Genomic DNA, 21,493 nt, shown 5'->3' with positions numbered 1-21,493 from the left:
GTTTTTAATTAGGAGGGTAGTTAGGGGGTTATTTCCACCGAATTTTTCGTAGAGAAAAGCAGGTACCGACCTTTTTTTGATCATAAGTCGCTCCATTTTCACGTTATAAATTTTTTATTATTATTTTTTGAAAGATTTGATTATATACTTGAAAAAAGATAATTTAAGTTTTCTTCGAAAAATGCAAAGTTTTCCCGTTATTTGGCTTTGAATATTTCAAATTATGCATTTGACGAAAAAAGCTAACCTTTAACATACCGTATCTCGGTTTGTATTGGTCTTAAAGATATTATAGAAAAAAAAATAGTTTGTGTTACTAAAAGGTACAATTTTGATATCTGCAGTTTTTTGATTAAATATTTTTCGAGGTATTCTCAAAAAACTCTCCAAAAAAGTCGATTTTTTCGACGAAAAACTGTACTTTCAAGCGCGAATAACTCGAAAAATTATTTTTTCGTTTTACGAAGAAAATGTAAAAAAAATTTTTTTCTTAGAATTAGTTTTTACATCGATTTACAAGGTTAAAGTGTAATAAAAAATTCCCAACCCCGAGATGGGGTGGCAACCACCCCCAATGTTTTAGCGTACAGCCGCATGATATAGAAAATGATTCTTGGGCTATTCCCTACCTTCTGTGAAAATTTCAAGTAAATCCATGCTGGACGAAAAAATTGCGAGCCAAAATGCTTCATTTCCTCGACTAAATATGAAAAACACAAATTGAGCGAAAAGCAAAACGAAAATGAGCCTCTTCGATAGCTTAGTGTGAAAACCTCGTATCTCATTTCACAGAAAATTTTACAGGAGAGACTTTAAACTTAATTTCTGCATACTATAACTTAAAACAAAAAAACTATCTTTACATATTTTTGATTCTGAGTATGTTTAGATCATTACACATACATTTTTCACATATATTTTGGGTTAGAGTATGCAGAAATTCAGTTTAAAGTCACTCATGTAAAATTTTCTGTAAAATGAGATACTAGGTTTTCACACTAAGCCATCGTCTTCCTTTTTTTACGGTAAGCCTACCATCTCTATAATAGTATTAAAAAAATATCAGTCGCAGATTGGTGGCAACTACTTTTTGTTTTCAACTGACACGAACCCTTAATGACCCAAAAACGAAAAGGAAAGTAGAAATTGCGGAGTACAATAAACATTTACGCCTATTAAATAACCATTAAGTAATTGTTTCAAATCGTAGTGGAACAGGAAGTAGAATATAAAGGAATCCCACATTTCATTTTTAGCGTTACTAATTTTTTCACCGGTAGGCTAAACGAACCAAATCCTTCGTTTCGTTGCAAACTTTCACCGGTGAAAAAATTCAAAAAGACAACGAAATATCGTAGAAATTTTCTATTATATTGTGAGAATTTATTCAAGATTAGCAGACTTGGTTTTTTAAGCGGTCTACTCTATTTCTTTTTTTTTTTCTGTTTTCCTTTTACTGGCCGGCTTAGTAGTTTCCCTTTTTTCTCCAGTTTCTTCTTAGTTATTGATGTCATAACATTATCGTCTGTATAAGCTAGATATTTACTTATGTCTTTAGGATCTATAGGTCTGCAGGAGAGAGATAGGAGAAACTACACAAAAATTAAAACATATGGGCTAACTACTTCGAAGATCTGTTAAATACAGACCAACAACAGGTACCAGAGGGAAATGAGAATTGGCAAGAAAATGAAGAGAGGACGTGTGAAAAACCAACTCTGAATGAAGTTAAAGAAATAATAAGAGACCTGAAACAAAGGATAACCCGCTTGAAAATAGCAGTTTGGTAAAAGAAAGAAATGCCGAAGCAATGGAATAGCGCTCTTACTGTTCCGATCTAAAAAAAAAGGCAACACAACGGAGTAGGTACGAAAAGGACAGAGGTACAGCACTGTTAGAAGTATGTACTCTATAAAATACTTGCAAAAACTATTGAGAAAAGATTAATGAAATATGAAAACAAAGTTATCGGAGAATACCGCGTATGGTTAAGACCAGGAAGAAATAAGGACGTTAACATTAATTCAAAATAATAGTTACGAACAAAATTTAGAAATGCATTATGTTATTTATCAATTTTAGAAAAAACATTAGAAATTGCAGAAAAACGTATAAGGCTAGTGACGCTAGAGCTCGAATGATGCTTATGAACATAAAAAATTTGGTAATAACAAACAATGGAAGAAAGATTTCAAAATAGTTCACAATAAATAAAGGTCAAAATAAGGCAATCCGTTATCAACGAATTTATTCACGCTATTGTCAGATACGTCTTGTTCGAGCATTCATATTTCCTATCGCCACCTACGCTTCTGAAATATTCTTCTTCTTTTGCCCTTTAATTCGTCCAATTTTGAACATAGGCTTCCCCCAGTTTCCTCCATTCGCTTCTGCCCAGTGCCTTCTTCCAGTGCGTTCCTCCTATCTTTTTAATGTCGTCTCTCCATCTCATCTGGGTCGTGCTCTTGCTCTCTTTCCTGTCCATGGTCTCCATTGTTGTATCGTGGTATTCCACCTATTGTCTATATTTTAGCCTGGCTATATGTTGTCCTGCGTCTTTGACTTTTGTTTTATTTCTTACCCAGTTGTTTTGCTTTTTGTCTGTTAATTTACTCCTAACATTGCTCTCTCCATGGCTCTTTTTGTCTCATCATTTTGTCCATGTTTGCCTTGGCCAAGGTCCATGTTTGGCATGTTTATGTGAGAATTGGGAGTACGCACTGGTCAAACACTCTTGTTTTTAAGTATTGTTGTATTTTTTTATTCTTTAGGACCCATTTTAATTTTCCAAATCCCTGCCCAGGCTAATCTGACCCTTTTTTTACCTCCGCTGTTTGGTTTTCTCGGCGGGTGTATTTTCCTCACCAAAATAATTTTTTACCTACGTTTGGAAGGGTATGTTATAATCCCACAGGTATTTTCCTCACCAAAACCGAAATGGTTTTTTCAGGTAGATTTTACTAAAAGGCATTCAGGGAATTATTTATCTACTATAAAATTACAGTAGGTACCTATAATAATAATTAGTTAATTGATTATAGTATTTTATTTTTAGTCACAATTGGAATTTTGACAAAAATGGCATGTTTAATAGAAAGTAATTGCGGTAAACCTTTATTGGTATTTGAAAATTTAATTTTTTATAAAATGAAAGTTTTAAGAAGTGAAGAAGTGTTCTGGAGGTGTAATGAAACAACTTGTAGTGCGAAATTGTTTACTATTGGTGCAAATTTTACAATATCTCGAAGTAGCCTACAACATAATCATGAACAAGATCGTCAGAAGATATTTCTAAAAATTGTTTCTAACTCTTGTATAAACGTAAATCCGAAGAGAATCTAACTGAAAAACCAGCAAAAATTATACGTCAAGAGCTTGCAGGTAATTTGACTGAAACAATTACTACGATTGATGTCAGTTACATAAGAAAATATATTTATATATTTATCGACGAAAAATGATGCCTGGTCAACCTCCTTCTAATATTGATGAGGTTCAAGAATTTGTGAAGAGCTGTGCTCAAAAAACAACCAAGGGGGAAAATTTTCTCTTTATAAACTGTGTCAAAAGCAAGATAATTGTATTTAGTTGTGAAACAAATATAAGACTTTTAGCCACATTGAATTTTATACAGAGAGGGTAAAAATTATGGAATAAATTAATTTTCTCTAAAATGGACGATTTTGGAAAAAAATTCCGAAACAGGTCGGTTTTTATTTTTAAATTAAAATTGTGTGGCATATATTTCATACTAGTCACGTTTGGTAGCTCATTTGAAAGGTAAAATAATTCTCTATTCAATAATATAATCATTATTTATACAGGGTGACCAAAAAAATAATTTTTGAATTGAATTAATTGACGCAGAAAGAAGAATTTAGGTATGTTCTTTATTTAACTAAAAATCCATTGTACTGCTGTCAGAGTAGCAAGTAGAAAAAAATGTTTATTTTACAAATAAACATTTCTTTTCACTTAAATTAAATCTCAAACAACCTCTCACCTGCCTCTAGGCAATTCGAACATTTAATTTAAGCGAAAAGCAATGTTTATTTGCCAAATAAACATTTTTTTACATAATTTTAAACATAATTTTTACATTTAAACATAATTTTTTTCTATTCTCTGGCAGCAATATAATGTATTTTGAGTCAAATAAATTAAATACATTCTTCTTTTTGTGTCAATTAATTTAATCCAAGAATTATTTTTTGGCCACCCTCTACAAATAAATATGTTAATGTTTATATTACCGAAGAGAGAATTAAACACCCTTTCAAATGAGCTACAACACGACCCCTATTCCCATTTAAAAAAATTATCGACTACGTGATCACGTTCAGATTGATGACATCACTAGTATGAAATATAGGCCAAAAAATTGTAATTTAAAAATAAAAATCCACCTGTTTCGACATTTTTCTCCAAAATCGTCCATTTTAGAGAAAATGAATTTATTTCGTAATGTTGCCCCTCTTGTATGTATGGTACATTTCTTATGCCTGGTTGCACCAACATATCTTAAGCTCCAGCTTAGCTAAGCTCTACTTATAGATAGAGCCTCCTTGAGTATCACTTACGTTGCACCATAATTTTAGATTCTTACCTTCGTATCAATTATATCTATTATTATATTATGGTATTCTTATTGTAATATATTATAATTATATTATATTAATTCTTATGATATTCTCGACTTAAGCTTAAGATCTGTTGGTGCAACCGGGCATTACTGTACCACATATTATTTGCAATTATTCACTAGTCTTGGGTTAAGTAATGGGCATTATAATGAGCATTATGTCTATGGGCATTATATCTTTATTAGATATACTGTTTACTGCCAAACAAAAAACCGAACTTACAACAATTTTTTTATTTATTAAAATCAGAAATTTTTAAAGCTCTCAAAATTGAGTTTGGGGGCGTTCAAGTATTACGTAACGCAATTTTTGAAGATTTTTGCCCCCGCCGTCCCCCCTATGTAACGCACCGTAATGGGGCGTTCACGTATTACGTAACGCAATTTTTGAAGATTTTTGATCGCCCCTCCCACCAATCAATCCTAGTAAAATTTTTGTAGATTGTGAAAAGGCTATACATAATGCAATCATTCAAATGTGTCCGAACACTGAAATACATGGTTGTAGATTTCACCTACACCAAGCTTGGTATAGAAAAATTCAGTCTCTTGATTTAACATCAGAATATACAAAATGATTCTGAAGCAGGTAAGTGGCTCAAACAGACTTTTGGCCTTACATATTATATATAAAACCAGAAGACGTATCAGATTGTTTTGTGTTTGATTTAATGTCATGCAAACTAGAAAATGAAATTTTAGATAATATGTTGATTATTTAGTTGAAACTTATGTAGACGAAAATACCATATTCTCCCCATATTTGTGAGCAGAGGTAAATTCTTCGGTTATTCGTACTACGAATGCTTGCCAATCTCTTCAGTCGCATTTTAGTTCATCGTTTTATAATACGCATTCATCCATATATGTTAAAAGTCTGTTAAGTCTGTTAAAATTTAAAGTTTGCATATTGCTAATAATAACTGCCATAACTTGCCATAACTGGAGTAAATCTGTATGTGAACCAAATGAGAATTGAACGTGTCTCACAATACAACTATTTGGGCACTATAATCAATGAGTCGTGGGACAATACTCAAGAGATTAAATGTCGCATCGGAAAGGCAAAAAGTGCATTCTTGACTATGAGCTCTGTGTTCAAGAGCCATGACATCACTCTAAAAACAAAGATAAGGCTCCTTAAATGTTACGTGTACTTAGTGCTTTTATACGGAGTAGAAACGTGGACCTTGAAGGCGGAAACTCTATCGAAACTTCAAGCTTTTGAGCTATGGCTGTACAGAAGGATCTTGAAAATACCATGGACAGACAAAGTCACCAATGAAGAAGTACTACGGAGGATGAACACAACCGCAGATTTAGTCAACATCGTGAAGGGCCGTAAGCTGCAGTACTTAGGGCATATAATGAGAAATCAAGGCAGATACCAGCTACTCAGTGCATTTTACAAGGTAAAATTGAAGGAAAAAGGACCCCAGGACGAAGAAGAATATCCTGGCTTGCTAACCTGAGAGCATGGTATAGAAAGACCTCAACTCAACTATTCCGTATAGCAACTAACAAAGTCATCATAGCCAGAATGATTGCCAACGTTCGGAACGGACAGGCACCCTAAGAAGATATTGCTAAACCTATCAAAGATAAAGAAGTTAAACTGAAATTGAAAAATAAATGTAGAAAATTTATTAATATCAGTCTAATCAAATGAAATGGATTTTGTAAAGTGTGTCTCTTAGTATAATAGTAAATATTAAATAATAATTTATACATTTTGCTTATTATCTATATTATAAACTATTATTATAATGTAAGTAATTTAATGTCTATTATTCGCATTTTGGATGCTTTCATAATAATCATTCTTAAATTACATCTATATTTTTATTTTATTACCTGAGTTAGTTGGTGAGGAAAATACCTACCGGATTAATAGGAACTCTTAAATTTGGTGAGGAAAATACCTGTCGGATTATATGTTTTTACTGGTTGGTGAGGAATTTACCTCTGCCCGGTTTTCTTTATTTATTTTTATTATCTGTCCCAAATATATGAAGAGTACAGGGGAAAAACAAGGAATGTCACTTTTCATGCATTTTGGCTTTTCTCGCCATGTGGTAGCAAAAAATGAGTACTATCGACTAGACTATCGATTCAGAACAATAACCAGAAAGATAAGTCTATATAAATTTTTTAAGAATTTGTATCCAGGCGAAGGACCAGGATTGTCCGCGCACGCCACTGGGCAAAAATAAGGAATGTTAGAAGTTTTCTGGTGCATTATTAAATTAATAACTTAATATAGATTAATATTATATTAAGATTATAGACCAATAATTGGTAGAATTTTGCTAAAAATCTCCTAAGTAGTTTTTAGATATCATAAGAATTAAACCTTTATTGGTGTTTATCTCAATATGTATAAAATGTGACATTCCTTGTTTTTCCCCCGTACTCTTCATATATAATCATTAACCGCTTCTATTGTAGTGTCGTTTAGTATTACGTTTCTATTGTCTTGTGTGTTTGTCATTGCTTTTGCTTTGGCAAAATTCATTTTTAGACCTATTTGTTCGGATTCATTTGCTAGCTCGGTTAGAATGGTTTGTAGTTCTTCAAAACTTGATGCTGTTACTACCACATCGTCTGCATATCTTAGGTGGTTTAGTTTCTTTCCATTTATGTTTATTCCCATGTTTGTCCATTCCATTGTTTGAAAACATCTTCCAGTCTGAAATATGGACCATCAAAACAGACGATTCGAAGCGTATAATTGAATTTGAAATGTGGGTCTACCGTAGATTCTTGCGCATACCATGGACAGAATATCATACAAATAATTTAATATTGGAAGAACATACGTAGATAAAACTACACTCACAACTATCAACCAAAATATGTATACTGAGATATTTTGGCCATATAACTAGAAGAAGAGAAGGCCAGGAATGCATGATAGTTGAAGACAAGATCCAGAGAAAGATCTCCGGGACGCCGGGACACGACTTTTTATTTCGGGCCATGTCCCGGATTTTTCGGACTAGTTGGTCACACTAACAATGAATAATAATGAATAGCCAGGGTCAGTTATACATTTTATTCATAAAATGTTTAAGTAATAAATATTTCTCAAACTTTGTATTTACCTAAATATAAAACTACTTCTTACATAAAATTATATTAAAATTGTAACCATAATAATATTATCACTAAAGTATTATGATGTTGGAGCTCATATTCCCTTGTTCAATATTTGCTTGGGTTTTTACGTATAAGAAATTGCAAGGGATATATTTCTTTGAAAAGATTGGTAATTAGTAGTCACCTGAAATTTTATGATAAGATAGAGGGGTGGTGCAAATCTCTTCATTATTACTTTAGTTACGGTTTGAATGTCTTTAGTTCATGATGGAGAAATCTGAAATAAGTGAAATGGGAAGTCTATGTTATTTATTGACAATTACAAGTATAACTTCCATAAAATGCTTGCTAATAATATCAAACATCGGCAGTGTGTAGAAAGAAGTTGCAAAGCATTTATTTGTTAAAACTTTAAATATTTGTAACAGTATACTTGAATATACATAGTGATAACCACACCCATGAAAGTTTATCAAAAACAGCGTTAAACCGGCAAAATTTAAGTAATGGTGTTAAGAGGAAGGCAATGGACAATTTGTGTGAAAAACCATTGAAATTGATACCCAGCAAAATTAAACAAGCTGTATTTTTTAAACATATTATTTTTTAACAAAATACTTATTTTTTCAGTTATTTGAGAAATACCGCACAAATACGTGTTTTTTGTCGAAAAATAAACAGTTACTCGCTAATAACTCGAAAAGTAGTTAAAAAACTAGAACAAAAGTTGCTTAGAATTAGACAATTTATTGGACTTATTTCAAAAGTATATTTTCTCACCCATGAGAAGGGGTGGCTTTTACAACCCAAGTAGATAAAAGCAACCAACGGCACAAGTCTAACTTTGAAGTGAAGGTAAGCACAACCTAAAACCAAATTTTCAAGCAAATTCGTCGTAACGAAGAAAATTACTCTCAAAAACGGTCATTCATTGGGCTAAATCTAAAAAATCTAATTCCACTGTCTCATATATTTATATAAATATGTAACAACCAATATTTTGTATAATTTGTATATAAAATACAAAGTCACAGTACCAATTTTGCTGATATTAATTTTCCTAGAACTTAATAGATAAATACTTAATCCGCTTAACAATGGGAGCGAACTAGGCTATGCTTTTCGGAGCGAACTAGTATGTAATTAAGACGGTTTTTTGACCTTGGGAGCGAACTAGTGTGCTCCGGATTGGAAAAGTATCAGTAGGACTAAGACACCTGCTATTCAACATGAAACATGAGCGACATTTTTCATCAACTGGTACGTTAGCCAAGAGAAGCAGTACAGCAGGACAAAATGTAATATTAATGAAAAAAAATATTTAAAAAAATGAACATTGGAGAAACGTTCTTCAACTAATAATAGCAACCGTTAAATTTTTGTCCAAGAACTGTCTATCATTTATGATTCAAGAACCAAATTATTTACAAAAGGAAATGACATATGTATTAAACATATTAAACAATGTTTAATGGTTTAAATATCTTCTTCTTCTTTAAGTACCGTGCCCAAATTTTTAGGCGTGGGTAGCTTCCATAACAATTTGCCGATATCGTTCTCGATCTTGTGCGGCATGTAATAATTGATCTGCTGATAAGCCAGTCCATTGACGAAGGTTTCGGAGCCATGAATATTTCTTTCGACCAATTCCTCTTTTTCCGTCGATCTTTCCATTGAGTATTAACTGCAGCATCCTGTACCTGCTACCTCTCATTATATGCCCCAGATATTCAAGTTTTCTCTTTTTTATCATCTTCATTAAATCACCTTCGGCTTGACCTACTCTGTTTAAGACTTCTCTGTTTGAAATGCGTTGAACCCAAGATATTCTGAGCATTCTACGATACGACCACATCTCAAAGGCTTCTAATTTGTTCATCATGTTAACCTTCAAGATCCATGTTTCACATCCATATAGTAATACAGGATACACATAACATTTTAGGAACTTGATTCTTAGTTGTAAGTTCAGCTGAGAGTTGCTCAGAATAGATCTAAGTTTCATAAATGCTCCTCTTGCAATTTCTATACGAGTTTTAATTTCTTCATCCGGATTTAGTGTCTCGTTTATCCAACATCCTAGGTATTTAAAATGGTTAAATTTTGTTATTGATTCATCACTGACAATTAGTTGCATAGGGCCGACGTCTTGTTTACTAACCACAAGTAACTTTGTCTTTGTTGCATTTATGTTAAGTCCGTTATTGGAGCATTCTCTAGTGACTCGATCTATAAGGAATTGAAGATCTTCGATATTTTCAGCCATGATCGCGGTGTCGTCTGCATATCTGATGTTGTTAATAGTTTCACCCCCGATTCGAACTCCACATTGTCCTTCCAAGGCTTCATTAAAAATTATTTCTGAGTATACGTTAAACAAAGTTGGGGATAACACACAACCCTGTCTAACACCTCTTTGAATGCAAATTTTGTCTGTTTCTTTGCCGTCTACCAGAATAGAAGCTTCTTGATTCCAATATAGATGTTCAGTCTATTCCAATATAGAAGTCTCAGATCTTTATCATCTATTCCAATCATATAAATATAAATTTTATTTATTATTAATAATAATTTTAATTTCTGGTGCAACTATATTTCTATTTAATAATTAATACATTTAAAAAACTTATTATTATTAAATTATATTTAGGGGTCCGAAAATTGTGTAGTGCCTCGGGCCTGATTTGAACTAAAATAGCCTCTGACGAAGGGGCAGAACGGTAGGGTAAGGGGAGCAGCAGGAAGAAAAGAAAGTAGATCCCAAGAAAAGGGAGGGTGTCCAGAAAAATTTATTTTCGACGGAATACAGACCACTTTTCGAAAAGACAATAATATATAGAAATAATGAAGGGATATGGAAAATAAATTAAGGCAAAAATACGACCCCAAATAGCTAGATGACTTGATACTTGGTCACATTATTCGAATGCCGGAGAACCGAAATATTAAAACAATACTGAACCGGGGAGAAATGGGGAAATAAGAAGAGGGCGTGAAAAGAAAAAAATGGTTGGAAGCAGTAACGTAAGACTTGTAAGAAATAGGCGTGAGAAATTGGGAAGAAAAAATCACTGCTTCAGGATCAGGACATTCTGTTAGCATTTGTTTTTACCTTCATATTTTAAATTAATTAAATTTTACTTGGCATGCATGTATTTTTTTCTCATTTTTTAATCCTAGAATCTCTCATTTTTGTTTGTTTTTGTTGGTCTCGAGTACTTTTAGATTTTAGTTTTAGTATAGGAGCAGGAGCCATCAAGAAATCTCCACGGTTGTTTGCCTCTCACCAGAATGGTTTTCTGGAAACATTGTGGTGACTTTATTTTGTGATTTAATGCGCGACAGGAAAGGACAATGGTCTTTAACCCATTAACCGCCAAGCAAAGAAATACTGCAATAATATGTAATATATTTGATTAACTAGAGTAAAATAAACTTAAACATTCGTAAAAAAAATTTTTTACACTTTGATAATGGCAGGTGTCACAACAACAAAATGGTTCGTTTTCGAACCTTTGGCGGAAATGAGATATAAAAATTGAAATACACAATTTTATTTGTTGTGAAAAGTCTCAAAACATTTACGAGTGTAAATGGAGCTGGAAGTTTTCATAAACAAAAATAATATGGTTAGAACATTGCCTACACCTTCTTCAGCTTCTTTGTCAAAAATGAAGTCGAACGGCCCTCTATCCTTTTTAGAAATTATTTTAGATATTTGAAGTTTACACTTTCCAATCCTGTATCTTGCACTGTGTCAGTTGCATAAATTCGACGAATCGACATATTGTCTACTGTCTACAACACTACACATCCTCCCTTATGGAGCCCCCCCCTCCCCCACCCTAGATTATAACAAAACGGAATACCAGAATAACCGTCTTTCTAAAGGTACGTATCCACTATGTTCGTAATATTGGACCACCGAGGCACTGCCGCACGGTCTTTGGCGCACTGTTACACGGTCCGGGAGCGCCAACCATCCACTATGTTCACGAACCTCTTGCACTCCGCGCTCCCTGCAACTGCTCCAATCGATACGGTATGCGTTCCTCTACATATAAACCGACACCAATTGGAACGCCGAGACGGAGCGCGCACTGTTGCACGGTCCGGGAGTGCCTACCATTCACTATGTTTACAAACCTCTTGCGCTCCGCGCTCCCTGCAACTGCTCCAATCTACATGCATGCGCTCCTCTACATATAAACCGCCACCTATTGGACCGTTGAGGCGGAGCGCACACTGTTGCATCGCCCGAGAGCGCCAACCATCCACTATGTTCACGAACTTCTTGCGCTCCGCGCTCCCTGCAACTGCTCCAATCGATACGGTATGCGCTCCCTTACATATAAACCGTCCCAAATTGGAGCGCCGAGGCAGAGTGCGCAAAATTGCACAGCCCGGGAGCGCCAAACGTGTCCACTATGTGGAGCAGTTGCAGGAGCTCGGAGTGAAAGCATAGTGGATACGTGTTTTTACACATAATAAAGAAATATCCCAACAAATTACTGTCTGTGCATCACCTTGAACTTATTCCTGATCAGACAGGATTATATGTCGACTTCCGCCAATGGTTCGTTATCGAACCATTATTTTCAAACACGAGATTTGATGACTCAGAAATTATTTTTTTTGTATTTTTATAACAATTGGTGTACAAATAGGTTAAAAAAATAATGTTTTAATTTATTTGACCACAAAAATGTTATGCCGATAAAATTACTACAGTAAAAATAAAGTTGCGTCGAAGGATTGAAAATGTCGGACATTTAGAAAATATTTTTGTGATGAAAGCATGAGTTTGGAAATTAAACAAAATTAAATTTAGTTACACTTATATCTTCTGGTTGCTTAAAAAATACAAAGATATAAAAAAAATTAACGAATTGCCAAAAAAAAATTCTACAAAAAAATGGTGCGTTTTCGCACCTTTGGCGCTAAATGGGTTAATTTGACGCAAATAAAAATTGTCATATTTACCAGATTTTCTACAAATGCAGTTCTTTTTTATTTTTCCTAAATAATTCTAAATATGTATAAGTAAATAACAAAATATAGATGGAAACAATGAGGATTTATACTCTTTGTCAACAACACAAACACAAGTACTTCATCAAACAGCAATAGTTACTAAAGGATTATTCTTATAAGACAACAATGTGGCTATGCTTTCATGACCTCCTTGCTCTCCAGATTTTTCAACAATCAAACGAGATAATCAGCATCCGAATGAGTATTTATCCCACTCACCAAGGAACACAGTTGATCTCCGACATTGAATTCAACAATCCAGCCAAGGTATGTTCGAGGTTCTCAGGATCCAGTCAATATTAAAAATTTTCTTTAAATTTATGCAAAGAGTAAATAAAATTTCTCAAACATTTTAGTCATATACTTCAGTTATCGAATCTTACCTTAATATTAATTATATCCTAGGAACAAACTATGAGCAGGTAACAAATTTTTACACATAAAGTCGCTAAAATGTTTGTCCACAAACCATACACTATACGTAACAAACTGGAAACGCACAGATAAAAAACAACCTCACCAAAACATAAGTTTTATCACCTTTTGCGTTTACCGCAAATACGAAAATTCAAAATCGCGATTAAATCCTCAAGCTCGCGCTAACATACACTACTACACATCCAACATACCAACGAGACTGCGTTCCACGCTGCAAGATTCGGTTCATGACGAGCCGCGAAGAACGATAGCCCCCTCTGTCGACCCGGCGTTGTCAGCTTTCGCTGGAATTGTTGTTAACAATATTATTTATTGGGATTACAACCTAAATCCTGCTCAAATTGGATCTTTGGTAGGCGACAGACAGCGCGTCTCTGCCTCTCTGGAAGCTCTCAAGGCTAAATTGGTTGGGCGAAAAGGAACCGAAGAAGGAAATTAACGAGGGAAATGAATGTTTCATTTTATGGGTAAATGGTGGTGAAAAATGTGTAGCTTCTTTCAATATACCATCTTCAAGAATATTCCCTATTTTCCATAACTTTTTCTTTTATGTTTTTCTTTTTCCCTTGATTTTTACAAGATTAATTATTATATTATTATATATTATAATATTATTAACAAAAATATAGGTCATAAATTAAATCACATATTCTGGAACCAAAAATAGTTCGAATAAACCTAACTTACCTTAGTACAAATATGCACACAAAAAAAGTTACAGCCCTTTGAAGTTACAAAATGAAAATTGATTTTGTCGAATAAATCGAAAACTATTTGAAATTTTTTTATTGAAAATGGACATCTTATTGCAGGAACATTCTTATGGCAGGAACATCTTAGAAAAATTATAGTGAAATTTGTGCACCCCATAAAAATTATATGAATTTTTCCCTTAAACTTTGTTCCCTTAAACCCCCCCCCCCCCCCAAACTTTTGTGTACGTCTCAATTAAATTATTATTGTGGTACCATTAGTTAAATTCAATATTCTTAAAACTTTTTTGCCTTTTAGTATTTTTTCGATAAGGCAGTTTTTATCGAGTTGAGGGTTATTTTTTAATATGGTTCAAAATATACCTAAAAATGTAAATCATAAATAAATTTTCATATTATTACCAAGTCTCCATAATCGTACTTAACCATATACAAATATGTGGTTGATTTGACATATATTCAAAATATCTCGGTGAAAACTGACTTTTCGAAAAAGTACTACGAGGCAAAAAAGTCTTAAAAAAGAATGTGTTTAACTAATGGTACTACAATAATAATTTAATTGGAACGTACACAAAAGTTTGGGGGGGTTTAAAGGAACAAAACCCCCATAAAATTTTTATGGGGTGTCCAAATTTCACTATATTTTTTTCTTAAAATGCTACTGCTATAAGAATACCACGTGTCCATTTTCAATAAAAAATCTCTAATAGTTTTCGATATATTGGAAAAAATCGATTTTCATTTTGTAAGTTTAAAGGGCTGTAACTTTTTTTATGTGCACATTTGTACTAAGATAAGTTACGTTCAATCGAACTATTTTTGGTCCCAGAATATGTGGTTAAATTTATGACCTCTATTTTTGTTACACCCTGTATATTATACACCATACCTTCTGTTAGATGTTGGTAGATTTTTTTGGCTCATAAATATATTATGTATACAGATATAAAACTTCTTACAGTAAAAGTTTTAAAAATATCTGGTAGTGCAGTAACTGAAGGTGGATATGAGCTATTACCTCAGATTTCGTTGAACCTACATCAATTTTTATGAAAATTGGTAAGTGGTTAGAGGATATGTTAAGGAACAAAGGTGACATGGTGTTAACTTGCGCTTTTACCCTGGGGGTGAAAATTATTTTTTTTAATAACACCATAATTCGATAGAGGGACATGTTATATAAAGTTATTAACATAAATCAAAACTTTTTGAGTTATTAAAGATTCAAGATTTTAATTTTTCGTGAGAAAAATCCATGTTTTTAACCGATTTTTTATAAATAACTCAAAAAATATAAGTTTTTTCAAAAAAGTTATTATTACCAAAGTTGAAGCTAATAAAAAATAAAATTCTCTCCTTACTAGAAAAACCTTTTATTTAATGTTTATTAGAAGTCAGTTACAGGTAATTGAATGTATATTTTTTTCTGCGAGTACCCAAATCTAAGTAATCAAGCTTAAATAACGGGAAAATAATGCATTTAATACCATAAACTTATTAAACATTTGTCAAAGTACTTAGAAAATCTACCAAACGAGCTCCCTAACAAGTTGATAGCATTAAAATTTATGCTCCAAAAATTTTTCAAAATTTATATTTTAAAAATTTTTCCAAAAAATGTTATTGTTGTTTTTTTAATAACTCCGTTAATTTTTACGATATCAGATTCACTTAAAAACCATTTGAAAGCTAATTCGAAGGGCTGTTAAATCACGTTCAATTTATGCTTTCAGGACCCTTACTTTTTTAAAAATAAAAGGTTAAATGGACCCGGTTACATGGTTCTCGCAGCAAAATTTAAGCTTTAAACTTTTATATCTCGGTTATTTTTTATCCTACAGAAACAGAAAACAGGTAAAAAAATATTGGCTACAGAAAAAACTAAAATTGGTTATGTATTATTATTTTTTAAGTATATTGAGTATTTTTGAAGTTCTTCTCCAAAGAATATGAAAATTACGATAATTTTGAAAATTTTGATTTTTTTAAATTATATCTTTTTTTCAAAAATATGCATTCAAAACCGGTCAAAATTGTTAAAATCATTACTTGTGCTAATACAAAGGATATTTTTGATTACTATAAATTTTAATTTTTGAGGAATTAGCGTATATTTTACTTTTCACTTTTTCCTAAAAACTTCGAAAGGGTTCACTTATTTTCATCATAACTTGCTTAATTTTGATGTTATTAACTTATTCTGGAGCTCATTTGATAGGTATTTTAAAGTACTTTGACAAGTGCATAGCAAATATATTTTATAGGATGCATCGGTGTCCCGTTATTTAAGCTAGAATACTTAGATTTGAGTACTCATCGAAAAAATATACATTCAATTACCCCTAACTCACTTTGAAATAACATTAGTTTAGTTCTTTTAGTGAGAATTGTATTCAATTTTTTATCTTCAATTTTGGTAATAATAAACTTTTTTGTAAAAGCTTACAGTTTTTGATTTATACGTGAAAAACAGCTTTAAAACATGCATTTTTTTTACGAAAAATAACATCTTTGATCTTTAATAACTCAAAAAGTATTGATTTACATTAATAACTTTATACAAACTTTACTTAAAATTTGTCCCTCTATCGATTTATAGTAATATTTTTAATAAAATAATTTTCACCTTCAAGGAGTGGCATCCACCCCCAGGGTAAAACGCAAGTTGGCATCATGTCACCTTTTGTTCACTGATGTATCCTCTAACTACTCACCAATTTTCATGAAAATCAATGGTGGTTCAACGAAATCGGAGATGAAAACCTTCAATGACTGTACTATGGTTAATTGTTTTTGTGCTGATTGTCAGGAAAAATGAAAATTTGTAAAATACAGGGTGTTTCAAAAAGGTATGTCATAAATTAAATCACGCATTCCAGAGATAAAAATACATTGATTGAATCCAACTTACCTCAGTACAAAAGTGTACACAAAAAAAGTTACAGCGCTTTGAAGTTACAAAATGAAAATCGATTTGTTCAATATATGGAAAACTATTGGAGATTTTTTATTGAACATCGACATGTATGATTCTTATGGCAGGAACATCTTAAAAACAAAATTACAGTGAAATTTGTCCACCCCATAAAAATTTTATGGGGTTTTTGTTCCCTCAAACCCCCCAAACTTTTGTGTACGTTCCAATTAATTCATTATTGTGGTACCATTAGTTAAACACAACGTTTTTAATACTTTTTTGCCTCTTAGTATTTTTTCGGTAAGCCAATTTTTATCGAGATGCGGCTTCTTTTTTAATATGTTTACATAAAAATTCTATGGGGATTTTGTTCCTTTAAGCCCCCCAAATGTTCGTGTACGTTCCAATTAAACTATTATTGTGGTACTATTAGGCAAACACAATGTTTTTAAAACTGTTTTGCCTCTTAGTATTTTTTGATAAGTCACCTTTTATCGAGATATGGATTCTTCTTCAAAATATACCTAAAAATGTAAATTATAAATAAATTTTCAGATTATTAACAGGTATATCATAGGTACTTAACCATATACAAATTAATATGTGGTGGATTCGACAAATATTCAAAATATCTCGATAAACACTGGCTTATCGAAAAAGTACTAAGAGGCAAAAAAGTTTTAAAAACAGTGTGTTATGGAGTTAACGAAATAATTCAATAATTATGTTCTGTCATTATTTTCCTCCATAATCTGAAAATATCGACCGCACGAAAAAAATTGTAATGAAAGAAATTAGTATAGAAAATCACATTTTTAACAATTTTAGTTCTCATACTTTTTGTCGAGAAGTTGAAAATGGCGGAGATATTAAGCAAAAATGGTTCCCGTTTAAAATCAAAATGACGGTTAACGCAACGGTGGAATTCAGTCAAGATTTTAAATTTACACTACTATTGACCTCCCTAAAGATTCTTCTTCTTCTTTTGGTGCCTATTCTTTTCGAATACTGGCGATCATTCTGGCTATAATTATTTTATTAACTGATGCTTTAAATAGATTAGTTGTTGTTGTGGAGAACCATTTCCTCAGGTTCTTTAACCATGATATTCTTCTTCTCCCAATTCCTCGCTTTGCGAATACTTTGCCTTGAAGTATTAGTGTCGTTTTTTATTATGTGTCCGAGATATTCTAACTTTCTCCTTTTAATGGTATACATCACCTCTCTTTCTTTCCCCATTCTTCGTAATACGGCCTCGTTGTGTCTGTCCAGGATATCCTTAGGATTCGCCTGTATAGCCACATCTCGAAGGCTTCAAGTTTTTTCTCCATCGCTTCAGTGAGTGTCCAGGATTCAACTCCGTAGTATAATATTAAGAAGATAATAACATCGCAGGAGCCTTACTTTTATCTTACTTTTGAGGTTGTGGATTTTAAAGAGTTTTGCCATGTTATTGAATGCACTCCTATCCTGCTCTATTCGACATTTTATTTCTTAAAGATTAGAAAAATAAAATTTGGGACAGCTCGGCATGCAAGGTTAGGCCTGTTATTCGTCTAACCCGACTGGACTATCCCTGCTATCTTTGTTATCTACCACATACGAAAATTGTTGTAAGGAAAAAAGTTAAGCGTCTCGTCAAAATGAAGCTACTCACGAAAAATTACTGACATACTTAAGATATTGACAAGCTCGCGATACTTGCTGCCCTCACATCCTGGATGACTCCCTAAACTAATGATTATTATTATTATAAAAATTCTTTGAACATTACACTGATCATCATGAATTTTGAGTCTGAGTTCTGTACCTATGATTTTAATTACTCATGCCTAACTAAAGAAAGAAAAAATATTTTTATCTAATAAAGTTTGCTTTTGTACTTACCAGAACAAAATTTCAAATTTTATGGAAAAGCTCTATTTTTTAATTTAAATTATTTTTAAAAGTAAACAAATTTTGAATTATATATTTTTATTAACTTTAATTATAAAAGACGGCATATACATATAAAACCCATAAATACAAAAAACAATACAAATAAAACTTTAAAACATGAACAGTTTTGGTATTTCTATTGTGTAAACAAGGACTGTCTTGTAGGAGCTCCCAAACTTATTACCATCATGTTCTCATTATATTCTCCTTGATACCGTTCATCGAAGTTCATTACATCTTGGTAAAGGCATTCCCCTTGCTCTTCTGAATATGCTTCCAAGTTGTCTTTAGACTGATCCAAGTGAGCATGTAACATGTGTACTTTAAGAGAGATCTTGCAACCCATGACTTTGAAGCTGTCAAGCATATTAGAAATAAGCTCTTTGTAATTGTCAGGCTCTCATAGTTTCGGAACAATTGTTTTAATAATTGAAAGGAGTCAGAATCTTGACGAAGAGCCTTTACGAACTGCTTCAGGAGACTTAATTTTATATGCAATGGGGGCATTAAAGCATGATGAGGCTCTACATTTGAAACTCGCTCCGATGAGACCATGAGTGCTGCTGGTAGTGAAGTACATCAGGGTACAAAAGGTAATACGGATATTTAGTGTATCCGCCTTGCATTCGCACCAGAAAACCAACCATGTTGAAACCACTGGCCAGACATACTCTTCATATTTTAAAACTTGAAGCACCATTTTAACGCTCTCGTAATTTTCTTTGAGCATTACAGAATGAGCCAGACGAATAGATGGAAATCTATTTCCATTGTGAAGAAGAACTGTTTTAAGCTTCTTGTAGAGCTGCCAAACAAAATTTTTTGGCACCCCTTTAATGAATTCGCCACAAATATAGCAGAAACAGTCCACGTCATTTTTACACTTTTTGGAAGACATTTTTAGACCTTGCGACACATTAAATACGTTATTCCATTGCAATGTTTACGCTCACACTACCATTACCATGTCAGTCTGCAACTTCTCGCTTCACACCCTCAGTCCCCCTCACCCCTTTCTGGCATCTTAAATACAAAGGTCCTCAAAAAATCTGCCAAAACACCGTATATTTATTTTTCATTATCTGAAGGTACAAAAGCAAACTTTATTTATTATTTATTGAGTTTCTGTTAATTTTCGATGTATACAAACAGAAAATATTTACCAAATAACAGACAAATAACAGAAATTTTTTTTTGTTGACCAGTGTTATCTATTCACCGCAACATCAACTCAAATAAAAATATCTACTAATAATGCATTTTATGCATGTCGTGTCATCTTTATGATCTCTCGAGTTTTATCTCTCAACGCCACTGAACGTAATCTCTTAGAAATAATCCTATTGTAGAAAGTCGGTGAATAAAATTGTAATAATTCTCGAGACTACAATAACGAACGACTGTAAATTATGTACGCATGATCATTATTTATCTAAGACTTTTTTACAGCCGTGTGCAGATGCAGAGTTGCTACAACGAAGATGACGATTTATGCAAAAATGAAATATAATGTAAATTTTTAAGTCACAATCATTGCATTTCTACAAATATGGATAAATTTTAATGATTATTTTTTGATGATTTTAACTTTCAATTAAAATCAAAACCAAAGCCAGAATCAGAGAAAAAAAAACTTTCAATCGTATAGTAAGATATTTGATCACGTGTTTAATTCAGTCTAATCAGATTAAAATTATACTGAGAATTATCTACTGTAGAAAATTACCGATAGAATTTTTTTAAGTAGATTGTTTCTGTTTAATTGCAATCAGTTTCCTAGTTTTCACAACTGTCACATTTAAGAAAATATCCATAATATACGTATTAAAAGATAATCTTACGAATATCACACGACAGTAACAGTAAGAATAAATAAGAAAATAATGCTTCATTTTTACTCAAATTTGTTGTCATTGGGCAATAGCCGACACAGAATGACGACATAAAGAATGTACTGAGGAAGTTCGGTATAGGCCAGAGAAACGAAAGAGGTGACCGTTTAATCGAGTTTGCTATCGCAAACAATTATTCTATCATGAATACTCGATTTAAACACCATGTACGTCGACTTTATACTTGGAAAAATCCTGGAGATAGGTCTAGAAATCAAATAGATTACATCCTTATCAATATTCGCTGGAGATCGTCAATTCAAACAGTCAGATCATATCCAGGGGCGATATGCGGATCCGATCATACTCTACTCGTAGCTAAAGTAAAGCTTAAACTTAAAGCGCCCAACAAACGAAAAGAGACAAATAGGATAGAACTCAGAAAGAAGGACGACCTTCTCCAGGAAGTACAGAAAATAATGCCCCCTATTCGTAACGGAACATCACAAGAAATATGGGGGACTTTTAAACATTGTGTAACAACACCAATTGATCATCCAAAGATAAATAATCCTGTGAAACGGAAACACTGGATAACAGATGAAACCTTTCAAGTCATTGAAAATAGAAGAAATCTTTGTCAAAGTGGCGTCCATGTGAAAGGGAAAAAGCTAGTTTAAGAAACCTCAATAGAGAAATAAAACGAAGATGCAAGACAGACAAAAACCAGTACTACCAGGGTATATGCAAAGAAATTGAGAGACATGATCAGAATAATCAGCCTAGATCTATTTAGAAAAATACGCTACTTAACAAGAGACTTTAAAGCCAGAACTTGGGCCATTCAAGACAACACTGGAACTCTGAGAACAAACAG

The 21,493-nt window shown here is 32.7% G+C and overlaps 1 protein-coding gene across 10 annotated transcripts in view; it reads right to left on the bottom strand.

Moving 5' to 3' along the window:
* The window catches only part of LOC114326081 (rho GTPase-activating protein 21-B), an 811,276-nt gene that overhangs the window by 522,205 nt on the left and 267,578 nt on the right, over positions 1-21,493 (bottom strand). The window contains exon 1 of one of the 10 annotated variants that reach the window (XM_028274298.2): positions 13,159-13,403. The exons of the other annotated variants lie outside the window; for them this stretch is intronic. The gene's annotated coding sequence lies outside the window, so the exon portion shown is untranslated. Of the gene's footprint in view, positions 1-13,158; positions 13,404-21,493 lie in introns of those variants that run through there. 10 annotated transcript variants of the gene reach the window in all.

The sequence above is a fragment of the Diabrotica virgifera genome, chromosome 4 (assembly GCF_917563875.1).
Source record: "Diabrotica virgifera virgifera chromosome 4, PGI_DIABVI_V3a".
Lineage (NCBI taxonomy): Eukaryota > Metazoa > Arthropoda > Insecta > Coleoptera > Chrysomelidae > Diabrotica > Diabrotica virgifera.
This window is presented reverse-complemented; position numbering and strand designations above follow the sequence as displayed.